Source organism: Centruroides vittatus, unplaced genomic scaffold, assembly GCF_030686945.1.
Source record: "Centruroides vittatus isolate TY-2023 unplaced genomic scaffold, ASM3068694v2 scaffold_932, whole genome shotgun sequence".
NCBI lineage: Eukaryota > Metazoa > Arthropoda > Arachnida > Scorpiones > Buthidae > Centruroides > Centruroides vittatus.
Genome location: NW_027122721.1, coordinates 1,126,261 through 1,140,337, shown reverse-complemented (window position 1 = coordinate 1,140,337; position 14,077 = coordinate 1,126,261).

Genomic DNA, 14,077 nt, shown 5'->3' with positions numbered 1-14,077 from the left:
GAGGTCGAAACATTCTCTGTTTAATATTGAAGTATTTAATGGCGTTCTATAAGGGTGGTGCTATTTCGAGGTTTTGATTGTATTACGTATCTTTTATTCCATTAAATTAATTTATTAATTCGTTATTTTTTATGCTTTATAGAGTAAACTTTTTATGTAATTTGTCCCCGTTTGAATTGATGTAATTAATGAGACAACCGTATCCAATTTATATAAACGGTCCTTTATAACGTGCCATTCACTGAAATATTGTAATGAATTTCAATAAAAATCAAGGATAAATCAAAAAGGAAAAAAAAAACAATAGTATATTGATTAAATAATAAGTTATGAATACATTTATTTTATTGCATAACACGAATTTCTCGTGTTTTAAGGAACTGAGGAGTATAAAATTATGATATTTTTATCTTGGAGAGGGGGAAGTGAACGTACAGTACTTAATTTTCCTTTCAATTTTTTGTTAACAAAACTCTAAGATTATGTTTAAGATAGTTCTTTATAAAAATAACTTTATCAAAATTAATAAAATAGATAATTCAGTTCCATAAATCCATTAAAAAAAATTTAAGTTTTTCATGATTTAATTGATTATTACTTTACGTGATATGTTGGGGATATAAATATCTTCAATCAGATTCTTGAAATGGATCGATGAACAACACAAGCGAAAATTTCGTTGCAACACGATCCAAATAATGCACTTCAATGCGATTTAAATAGAACTGAGGAAAGGATTGATGACGTAAGACAACGCAACACATGGGCGATCTTCCGAGGGGAGTGCCTCCTGGAGGACTTTCTATGAAATATGGGCAGTTATTTAGGTGTTAGACACGTGAAGAAAACCCGGAAAATTGCGGGCGGCACATTGTTAGGGTGCAAACACGCTACCAGCTGTGTGCAGGGATTTTATCCACTCCTCCACTAGTAAACGGGATAAATTGTAAACATTAATTAATACCTGTTATACGTTCGATAAACTTAGTTAAATGAATATAGAAAGCCAAATTTTAATGCAACACGAGCCAAAAAAATACACTCCAATTCGATAAAATCCACGCCGAAACTGATTACTTGAAGCACTTAACGGAAGCAATCCATTGCCATTGCGTATGAATTACACGGAAGAAAAATCTTTCCGAATTTACACAAAAAAGAAAAACAAAATAATTTAATTAAAATATAATAAGGATATGATGCAACGAGATTTGGCCCTTCTTCAAATCAAAATACCATTTTTCTAAAGAAAAACGAACTTGATACTGTATGAAAATTTCGCAACATTACTTCCTTTATTAAACCATTATAATTTTATTTATATAAATAGAGAAACAAGTATTTAATTAAAACACATTGTTATTTAATATTTAGTTTAACTTTCTTCCTGATTTTTAATTACTAATAATTTCCTGATAGCGAGATTCGTTACAGAAAAATTTCGAAATCAGTTCATGATAATGATATTAAAATAAAAACCGTAGGAAATTTATAAAATAAAAGAAGAAAGAAGAAGAAAATAATGCGAGAAAATAAATTTAGTATCGACTCGTTTGTATGCAACGATAATAATAACACATGTCTATGCTTAACATTTTTATTCCGATGCATTGTTTGAGAGGTTAAAACTAATAATGTACTTTTTTAATGCCATTATCATGTTGATGATAAATGAAGCGAAGTTGGCTATCTAACAAGGTCATCGAGTTATTTATGACTTCAATTTCCTCATATACATTACCCGAAAAGCATTAATTTAAAAAAAAAAATAATATAATATTTATATATCTTTCTTTACTCGTTAAAAATTAAATTGAATTGAAAATGAATATGAATATATCTACAAATTTATATTTCTTAATCATTATATATAACTGGTTTTCCGCATTCCAAACACTTGAAAACATTGGAAAAAATATTTTTCAAAATGGCGTTAAAAATCGAAATGGATGAAATAAGGTAATTTGCGACATCTACCGTGTAAAATCTGAATTACGTGTTAAATGTAATTGTTATTATTAAGCTCTTATTATTTTTTAAACAAATGGGAATAATTTTACAGTTTTAATTTAATCGCCATTTAAATAATAATAATAATAAAAGAAAAACTGATAACGTAGGCCTACTTATTGAAAATGTATCCATTAATCATTACTTTAATCGCTTAATTAAATAAATATTTTTTGAAAAAATTCTTGAAAATATTTATTTTATTTAAGTATACGACCTCATTCTCTAATTATCAATAGATGATATATCAAGATATAAATTTTCTCCATTATTAACAATTTATGCAAGATATAAAATGTTAAAAACATTAAAATAATAATAAATAAATAAAGAATTACAAAATGCTCTTAAGACCGTTTCGATGAATAAATTTTATATATATTATAATGTTTCTTCAAGGATTTTAACGTTGAAGAAATGATATTTGATTCCAAGAATTAATGAATCTTAATCTATTTTACTGCTTATATAACATACTTCTGACGTTACGAGAAGGAAAACATTAAATACAAGGAAAAATTTTTACTAATATTCCAATAGAATAATAATTTTTCTATATAATTTGCCAATGGAAGGTCGAATAAAATCGAACACTTTCAAGGATAAAAGACAAACTGTGTTTTGAATTAAGATCATTTCAATTAAAATCTTGAAGTTCCTGCTTTCTAAGGTTTCTCCTAGCCAAGTTTTTTTTTCAATTAACTATTTAAATTTTACATTATTAAGAAAATATATCGGGTCTGCCATTCGGAAACTAGTTTAGTCCGTTTCTCGTCGATTAGTTTAATTATTATTTATTATTTTAAACTGTGAATTTAAGATAAATTTAAGCTTTAAATGACCGTTCCTAAAACGTTTTTTCTTTAAAAAAAAAATGTATTTTATTTCAGAAAGGTTAATTTAAAGAGGAAGTTTACAAGTGGATAGAAATGTGCGTGGGTAGCGATTCTTGTGTCGTCGATTCGCTTGAGGGTCCGGATTCGATTCTCTTTTTCTCGGTAGTCTGTACTCTAAGTATAAAGTGGGTTAAAGAAAAATATAAGTGAAAGCAATATTATATTGTAGCCATACAGCAAACTCCTCTGTCATTATGTGTTGAGTAACTGTATTACTCAATATATTCGTAAAATTCGGTATTTTAGTATTAAATTTAGGACCGGATCCGAATTTCTTGTGGCTCTAACCCGTATACATGTATACTGTATAAATTTAGGGCCTCGTAAGAAGTTTTATATGTAGTCGGTGGCGGATTTGCGCCTCATCAAAGTGCTAGAACGTGGAGTTTTTCCGGGATTTTTACCGCGTGGCTAACACCTAAATAGGGGCCATTTTCCCATAGAATCCTCGACGAGGAATCACACTTATCAGATGGCCAAGAGCGTTGCCTAATTCTATCAATCCAATTCAATCCTCCTTTAGGTTATATAATAATAAATTTAAAAACGCGAGGCCCTGGAAGCTCGAGGCCCTAAGTTGTATCTTGTTTATTATTATTATTATTATTATTTTTTTTTTTTTTTGGTATAAATCCGGCCTTGATTAAATTCGTTCACGTAAACTACCTTAAATATATGTAAATTAAGGGAAAGATATAATTACACCATTAGGTTTTTCTTCTTCTTCTCGGCTATAAATTTTCATTAAAAACCAGGAAATCGTCTACAATTCACAAAAGTAACCTTTTCTTAATTATTTATTGTTACGATAAAATCAAATTTTATTTTATATTAAGCAGGAAAAAAGTAAATAGATAAGATAATTTATATAGGAATGGTCACGTTTCAGAAGGAAAAATCGTATCAATTTAAAGTAAAATTACAAGTATCACGAAAGGAAATTCGAGGACGGCTTGTTTTTAAGTTGACATTATCATTAATAAATTGCGATTAATTCGTGTATAATTTTTACAAATATTTCTACAAAGGTATTTCTAAGAAAAATGTTTCTTAATCTCACCAAAGACATAATTCAGCTAATAGACAACATGTTAAACACGTAGGATAAACATTAAGTTGTCACGTCATTTATCATCGATTTTACGCCATTAACAAATTATTAAACATTAATTTAATTATATTTATTGAAAATATTAAATAAATTTTGTGTGTGAAAGGATTTTTTTTTTTTTTTTCGAGTAAGCTTAGCAGAAAATCGAGTAGATGGGGCGAAATGCCCTCCTATAAACCAATAAGTACGGTAAAACCTGTGTGTACCGTACCGAATTTTTTTTTTTTTTTTTTCGTTTTAAACAGGTTTTACTGTAATATTTAAAAAACCTTTTGTATAATTATATTTTTTTACTAAAACAATTTAAAATAGCCGAAAAACGAATACAAATTTCTATTATTGTAAAAGAAAATGGATAATTGAAGACGAAGGACAACATTTTCGTTTCATTTTTTCTTGTTTTTTTTCACGTAAGCTACAGTTTATTACTCCGAATTCGTGAAGCAGAACGTGTAACAAAAGATACGTCAGATAAAAATTAATCAAATAGTAAGGATTATTACAATTTAAATAAATCTTAATGACAATTGATAGTAGTAAAATTTGAAATTATAACTTAATTAAAGCGGACACAACGGTAGTTAATTATTGAAATTATTTATTTATACATATATTTTTTCACTTTTGTACGCGTTTGGAGTTAATAATTTACATACTAAACAGCAAAAAATAGATGGAAAAGTGTTCAGTTCTCTGTTCTCATGGTTAAAAGTCGCTTCCAGAATTCGAAAATTGACAAACTTCCATTAATTGTGACAATAACAACTACGTTAACCTTATTCGTGATTATGAAATATTGTAGGCCTATTTAATTTTTTCGAATATTTTTACTAAAAATAGTAAAATATATATATATATATATATATATATAAACAATGTGTTATTTATATTCAGGCCAAGGACTATCGATCAAAAAATAAAAAAGTGTACTCAAATCCCTCGATTGTTACGTTAGATATGTCCTTACTGTCAATGTCTTAACTGTTCGGTTGTTTTTTCTATTTATTTGTTTAATATTTTATTATATAGGTCATTTTATGAGGTTATATATATTATATTTTTGTATTATTTTTCCCATAAAAGCTTAAGACTTTCACACAGTTCTGTGTGTGTGATGCGTATAACATTACAGAGTAAACCAATTGTTAATAAGTTAATTACATTTTTAATTGTCTTATTTATATACCAAATTAGGGAAATATAAATATATAAATAATAAAATAAGTATAGAAAATAAATAAAATTTTATTCGTGTTTTCCCCCCTCCTATCCCAGGCGCGTTATAACTTCGTGGGGCCCAGGCGAATTTGAATTAGGGGGGGCCCACGTACGGTGTTGACTTCAGGGAATGTTTGGCTCTTTTTGTTCATAGGACGATGCTCCACTGCCCTATTCCTCTTTCTATTTCTCTATCATATTAGAGTTACCATTAATAATATTAATTTTAAATATAAATTACACTTCATAATTCAGCAATATCACTGTGTGACTTTAAAATAATCCTTTTTTTTATGATTAAAACATACGTGAAAACTGAATTTATCCTCCATAATTTATAATAAATATCTGTCAAACTTTTTATATTTTGAATAAATCTCCCCGTTTAATATGGCTTAGGATATTATGAAATCGTAAACGCTACATTTCGTTCTAATTTTTCCTTACAAAATCATTTTTCTTGTGAAATTTGAAGGCATTTCTTCATTTAAAAAAGAAATTTATATTAATTATTAACATATATAAAGGTTTGAGATAAGCGAGGGGGTCCTGGTCATGTGGAGTAGTCTTCATAGATTTAAAATCAATAAAAAAATAGATTTAGGGCCCTTTTTTGTTAGGGCATCCAGCCAAATGATCCTTCCTGCTTCTATCAGGGGGCCTAAATAATACGAAAATGTTAAAGTATAGAGCAAAATACAGTAAAACCTCTGAACAACGTCCACTAGCGGACACAAAAATTAGCGTCGGTCGTAGGTGGTCGTTGTTTACAGGTTATCCTTTAAGAGATTAATTTATTATTTAAAAAAAAAAAAAGAAAAATGACTAAAAATATCGCATTTAACTATCAGAATTCCAAGTTGAATCACATATTCCAGATTAATTCTAGTATAATTAAGCTTACACTTTATAATAAATTCCTAGAATTTATTATTGATTAAACATTTTAAAAAAAAACATAATATTGTTGTTTTTAATTTGATGATAAAGATAAATAAACGATATGAAATTTTTCCATCTATAAATAAATTAATTAAATGAGAACAAGCCCTTTGTAATTTCACATATCTCCACAACTTATTCCATTGCCTAAAAAGTAATTTTGTTTTGGATCATTTTTAGACGCCCACTTGTCATTATTATATTTGTACAATTAATTATGCCACATATCTTGCCCCTCAGCTAAAATTACACTGTACAAAATTACTTAGTATCACGTAATAACTAAGTTGAAACAAGTTTTCTTCTAATTTGATCAATCTGTAAGTAAGAACAATGACTTAAATTTTAATTATATTCAACAATCCCTCGACTTTTGTATCAAATTTTTCTAAGAACAACAGGTGTTTGTAGTAGATACATTTAAATATTCAAAAATCTTATTTGTAATCCTTTGGTTTATTGAATTCTAGGTAAATTCTCGTAACTCTGTAACTGTTTTCTTCACGTTTGTAATACCTAAGTAGGGGTCAGTTCCCGTAGAAAATCCCCCAGGCTGCCCACGTATCGCGTTGTCGTATACAAACAAACAAGAGTGAGAGAAGAAGCGATTTCGTGAAATATCAGAAATTTATTGGCTTTTCTGTAAGTGTCTTCAATGCAATTGAAGACACTTGCAGGATAATGCAACGCAATGCAAGGGCGAACTGCCAAGAGGGTGCTCCAAGAGGTACCCCTCTTGAAAGACCGGAAAGACTTTCTATGGAAAATTGGAAAGTCTATGGAAAGTCTTTCTATGGAAAGACTTTCTATGGCTTCTATTTAGATGTTAAACACGAGGAAATCCGGAAAACTTCACGTGAAAACACGTTGATGAAGCCCGAACCCACGACCACGATCAGTGGTTTATCTACTCGGCCACTGATGGGCCCCTATAGAAAAGGTTGGTACACGGGTATTTTTTGGCTCTTTACGCGGATAAAACATCTAAAAATAATGTTCTTTTTTTAGAAATTTAATTGCTTATAATAGTATAAAATTATTGGATTAAAGATTTAGTAAAGAACATTGTTCTAAAATTGGAGTTAATTTACAATTGTTTAACTAATTTAATACATTGAATCGAATATAAGAAGCTGTTTCTAATTCATCTCAATACGTTAAGATGATTTTATTATTCATAAATTGTGAAAATTTTGATATTCTGAATATGAAAATTAAATAAGTTTATTAAAAAAAATATGCTTTTTTGCCAAAGATTAGATTTACAATGGCATATTTTCTCAGCAATGGTTTGCGACTCCAGAATTATCACATCATCATGATTTTCCTGTTTTCTAGAAGAGAAAATAAACTAAATTACTCAAAAAAGCGTAAAATGTCCGTTGTTAGGAGGTTATTTTATATGCACTTTTATTCAAATAAATAAATAAATGGCCGCTGTTTAGAAGTTGAAACGTAGTATGAAATGCTAGGAGCGCTCTTTCCGCTTCTGGTGTTACGTGAGTTATTTGTGAGCTGTGTTACAAAAATTACAGAAATATTTCATAACTTCTCCTTACTGAAGTTGAAAGGTTTAAATTTTTTTACAATTAAAATACTTAATTATAAAAACTTATCAAAATTAAGCTTCTAATAGGCTATTTGTGATATTAATGGAAGAAGTAAGTAGCCTAATGTAATCGAGAAAAAAACTGATTTAAGGAAATTAAATTTACTTTATTAAAAACTGATAATTACAGAATAAAACAATAAAGGATATAAATTTGAATTGAATTATTTTTAAAATAAAATTAACTCAAACAAAATTGTTATGTACAGTACGGAGTTGAAGTAACTATGATGTTTCTTTGCCTGAAATTCTTGTTTTTTTCTTTTATTAACAAGTACCTAGAACTGATTAATATCATCCCTTGTAAACAAGTTGTTTTTCTGATTCATCCTATCAATCTTTCCTCCTGTTTCTCATCTTCTTCGTCTTCTCCTCCCTTACTTCAGCCTAGGCCTTTGAATAGACTAAACCCCTAATAACACAGAGAAGTATTCTACAAGGAAAAAGAGTGCATTTAGACTATTATATTATGTGAGTGGAAGATAAAGTTTATACAAATTTAACCAAAGATAGTAAATTTACTAATTTGTATAGAGAATTTTTAAAAAATTCCACTTGTTCCAAGTAGCTTTATCATGATAATAGACTTCATAGTGAACTCTCACTACGAAGATTTTCAAAATGCCTTGAAGATCTACCACCTTATTTTCTCGAAAAATATAAGATAAATTATGTTGATAACCATTTCTTTTAATTTAAATGGTAAATTTAAAGTGACGATATGAAATTTTGGCTCGATAATGACTGTAATGAGTTGTGTAGATTAATATTGATACAAACAATACGAACATATACAAATTATTTTAATTCGAAACGAAATTTCATACTTAAATATCTTTTATTTATAATGATTTAATGATTAAGATCTTCCTAAAATTAATACAGAACTAAATCCGAGAACGCCAGGTATTAATGGAGTAAGAATATTAGATACAAGCTCCAAAATAACACTGTTAAAACTAATTAATGAATTTATCTTGAATAATTTCTTTAGAATGGATTGAAATAATGTTAATTCTAGTTTATAAAGAGATAAAAATAATCCAAATAACTACAGATTGTTAGCTGTGTTATTAAAATTAAAAGAAGATATACTCATCCATCAGCATCTACTAGCCTTCCATGGGGTTGCCCTTTATCACATGTAGTGTACTGTTTAACACATTTTCTAGTATCATCATTATCACTGTATTCGATAGCTTAAATATTTCTGGCATAAAATTAAATTCTGAAAATGATAAACATATTATTGTACACCGTACAAATGTATACATATTATTGTGTTCCTGTACTATTCGCAGATTCCCTCTATTCGTGTACTGTACAAAGAAAACTGGATCAATTAGTTAAGGTATGTAAGGATACTTTTTATAGAGGATGGTATATTATGCAATTCGCTACCTGTTCAACTTATCGCCTGTTGCTATTCGTCCATCAGTAATCGAGTGGATAAAACCACTAAACACTGGGTCGTTGGTTCGAGTCTTTCCAACGGATTGGCCACGTGTCTATCACTAAATAGGAGTCATTTCCATCATAGAAAGTCCTTCCTCTTGGCAGATCGCCCGAGTGTTGCGTTGCCTTATTCCATTAAGCCTACAGCTCAATTGCTGTCCAGGCGTAGACTGCTATCAACAGATTAAATATTGCATTTTCTTATTTGTTCCCATTATACAACGAAGAAATATAAAATTCGGAAATTAATGAATCCAAGAAAAGACAAAAAGATATCAGAAATTTTATGGTTTTGTTCCCATAGAAAAAGGCTTTCTACGAGAATAAAACAGTAGAACCCTTACTTCTAGACGGGTGCCTCCAAGAGTTCTCCTTGGAGGCACCCCTCTTGGCAGATCTCCTATATGTTATGCTATTATTTGCTATTATCCCGTATATTATTTGGAACAAAAATAAATTAATTTTTCTTTCTAGGTCTTATTTTCAATTTTATAAATTACTCATTGACTTATTTCTAACACATTTTACAGTTTTTGATATTAATTATTGATTTAAAAACGTTGGAGATGTAAAAGAAAGTCGCTACGAAGTTTCCTTTACTTCTCGAGTTTCTCTTCTTCTGTAAGATGAAAAAATCTGTTTGAAGATAAAATCATTAATTAAAGTTGATGTTTATATTTATAAGTTAACACCAATTTAAAAAAGTGGAAACAGAAACTAGATGAAGCGAAACATGTTTCATTACAACCGTATCAGTTAAATCTCTCTATAAGTTATATACAGTATATGAGTCAAATTTACTGCCGGGTTCTATACCCCATCCGCACCAAATTTGGCATAAACAATCTTTGGCATTCTAGAAAAAATATTGTGGGGTTTCCATCTCCGAATCACCATTGAAGTTCACTTCTCTTAACTTATATATGGTTGTTAGGTAAAGGGTTCTATACCGTTTAACAAATTTGGCATGGATATTCTTCGATACCCAAGAAAAAACACCCACCCCAACCACCCCTGAAATCCACCTCAAGTACAGTACAGTGTTGACTTCAGATATTTTTCTTCGGAGTATTTTTTTGGGGAAATATTTTCTTATAAAAGATTGGTTTGGGCTCTCTATTGACGGGGACCCAGGCAATTGTCCTTTTTGCCCATTGGATAACGCGCCACCATCAATTCTTTTTTGTGTTTTGCAGTTTCATTATCGTAAATATTCAAGCCAACAAATGTACGTTTTAGTCACTAAGACCATTGTTTTTAATCACCGTCTCTCAAACCAACCTTGTCGATTCCACCCGCTCAAAAACCGGATCAATGCCAAGCATACGCAGCTATTATTTTATAAAATCAGCTAAATATAGACAATTTTTTTCTGTTTTTTTTCGAACATTACCGCGATAAACAGTATCAGTTTGTTATAAAAATGATTACTTTCCAACTTTATCGTGTAAGCGAATAATCGATTCATTATAACTAAACTTTCTCCTGCTCGTAGATTAAAGTGATATCAAAAACTGGAAACGTCATACCCATAAATTATTTTTACAGTTGACCAACCCTTTTAAAGAATCTGTTTGGCAGGCTTCAGAGGGAAATCCCCGAAATCCCACTGAATCAATCCGTCATCGGAACAATGTTAATATTTAATTGTGAAAAACCTGATTCTAGTCCACAGATATGAAAAAAGAAGTTGAGTACAGATCTAATTGCTGTGTCTACATAAGCAAGAAAATTATACGCACGCAAATAAATCGATCAGGCTATAAATTAAGTATGGTATGATTAACTTGTTGCGTGAGTTGTATATAGATTCACACGCGTATTAAATCTTTGATAATTAAAAAGGAATAACGATACGAGATTGTTATATTCCATTGATTCAATGGTTAATGTTACCTTAGGTAGCCAAGATGGCGGCTCGTCTCTAATTCCAGCAAGGAAACAGTGGGACGCACGTTCTAACCTAATCTAACCTATTCTAATAAATTACCATAATTATTAGCAACCAAATTATTAGAATAGGTTAGGTTAAGTTAGAACGTGCGTCCCACTGTTTCCTTGCTGGAATTAGAGACGAGCCGCCATCTTGGCTACCTAAGGTAACATTAACCGATTCGATATTATTTTAAAGTTTAAGTTTGGTTTCAGTGGTTAAGACAAAGCAACACGTGGGCGATGCTTTTCGGGAGGGCTTTCTATCCCTTAGACACGTGGAAAAACCCTTAAAAACTTCACGTGACCAGCCCGTTAGTGAGAATCGAACCCGCGACCAATTACTAGTGTTTGTTTATGTATGGCAACGCGACACGTGGCCGATCTGTCGAGGAAGGATGCCTTCCCCGAGGACTTTCTATGGGGAAACTGGACCCTATTTAGGTGTTATAAACGTAAAGAAAACGTGAAGACTCCACTTGCATGTCTATCGTTGAGGTGCGAACTCACCAACATTCAGTGGTTTTTATTCAGTGTGATGGGCCAAATATTTTTGAATTCTTTAAAAATGAACATTAATGGCAAATAAATAAATGCTATTATTAATTTTCCTTTAAAAAATCTGTGAATAATTTAATATTTTTCTGTATTTATATTGTAAGTAAGCCTTTAAAAATATATATTAAAAAGTAATGTTTTTCCTAAGTTATCTTATAGAAAGACCGCATTAAAGTGCTTAAAACTTTATCTTTATTCATAAATTGTGTTTCCTCTTTCATATTTACGATATTCGAGTTCTTAAAAAATGAGATTTAATGCGTAAACATGATTTTTTTTAAAGTTTATAATGAGTCTTGACTGTAAACAAGCAAGTAATTAAGATATCATCAAACAGGGAATTTGAAGGTTTTAATTTGGGAGTTAGGAATAAAAAATCCAGCGAATTAAATAGATTTAGAAGTAATTTCTGCCTTATTATACGAAATTTTAACTAAAGAATCGACTAACTCTTGATTATCTTTCCCCAACATCTGTTACATCTTCATACTTTTCTACCACAATTCTTTTGTGTTGGTAGTTTCTAAAGGCTCCAAACGTATTAAATTAGTCGAATTTACTTCATATAACTTATAAAATTTGAAAAATAAGATTATTCTTATAACCTTTGAATATTTACACTGGCAAAGATCAATCTATAGCGGAGTGGAGCGGGATAAGGCACGCATATTAAGGCGATCTGCCTGCTGAGAACACTTTCTATGGAAAAGTAGCCCCTTATTTAGGTGACACGCGAAGATAGCCTAAAAAATTCCACGTGTTTTAGTCAGGCGATCCGGGCACCACTCGACCACTGGAGGGTCAAAGTGCAAATCGGTGTTAATTCGTGTCCTTTGCAGCTCCTTAAAGTAGTAGCATTAGCGATAAAATAAGCACGTGTATTAACATCTACACCCAAATAATAGTGCCCAATTGACTAATGACTACCATGAAATGGACCTCCAAATGGTTTCCTCGCATCAAACAAATGAACAATTATCATCACCCATTTATTTCCATTATTATAATAATAAAAATAACAAAATTAATAGCTCCTAAAATAGGAAAAAAAAAGTGCGAAGATTCACTTTTAAAAGTAATAAAATTGTCTTTTTAAGTGACAAGCTACTAAGTAAGCGAGCCAATGGTATAGTTCGTTTCATACGAAACGAATTACACCATTGGCTTGATTAGTTAAGCTGCTGGCAGAAGCACGCGACGGTTTATGTGGCTCCATCTGATGTCACTTTTCTTCTCAAAGTGGGCCTAAATATCAAAAATTTAATAATATTAAAATTGTTTCACCTCCCAACAACGGCCACCTGTAAACAGCGGCCATTTGTACACAAACTTTCTTTCTATACAAGAAAAAAAAAGTGCATACAAAATAACCTCCCAACAACGGCCATTTTTTACCATTCCCGTTACTGTCCGTCGTTCGGAGGTTCGACTGTATATTATTTTATATTTTAAGAAAAATCCAAGGTCAAATTCTTTATTGAATTTCTCAATTTCTTTTTCTTTTTTTTTAAATTATTACAGTAAACAATAAGAACAAAGAATTTAACCCTCGTGCTTTTAGATTTTTATAAAGATTAAATTATATATAAAAATCTCAATTTATTAATTTACCAATTAAAAAACAAATAATAATAATAATAATATATTAAAATAACTTAAAAAATTTAATTTAAATAAACGTAAAAATATGAATTTCGCAGAAGAGCGATGACTCAACGAAGAGGAATTCCGAAAAAATATGTCGGCGGATGATAAAGAAGTGGGAATTTTTTTTTTTTTTTCTAATTTAATTAATTTGTACTTAAATTTGCCTCGGAGTAAAAGTCTTCAAGGCTAAACACAAGCTGATAGAACATGTGATCGCATAGTTATGATATTACACATATCATCATCCTGAATCTCGATCATCATAAACCAGACTCGGATGACTTGTTCCCTAAGTATCGATGTATTTATCATAAGTTTTGTTTATTCGACAGATGAATAAATGAATAGCTCATAAACACTATCAGCAGCTTCATCTTCCTATCTAATGATACTACAACCATTCAATTATATAGAAATTCTGAATTCCCATTAAGGAAAGAGAGAAAAAAACAAATTGTTTATTGTGATATTCATGGATGATAGACTTTTCTTTTTAATTTATTTATTTAAAAATTGAGAGGGGAGATGAGCATATTTTAATGTTATTTACGCTTATTTCTTTCTGAATATTTATTATTATTATTATTTTTTTGTTTTGGTGGGATGAGGGGGCAGCGAGAAACTGACCCCCTATTTAAGTGTTGGGCACATGAAGAAAATCTGTATAAACTCCACGTGACCAGTTTTTGGTGGTTTTTA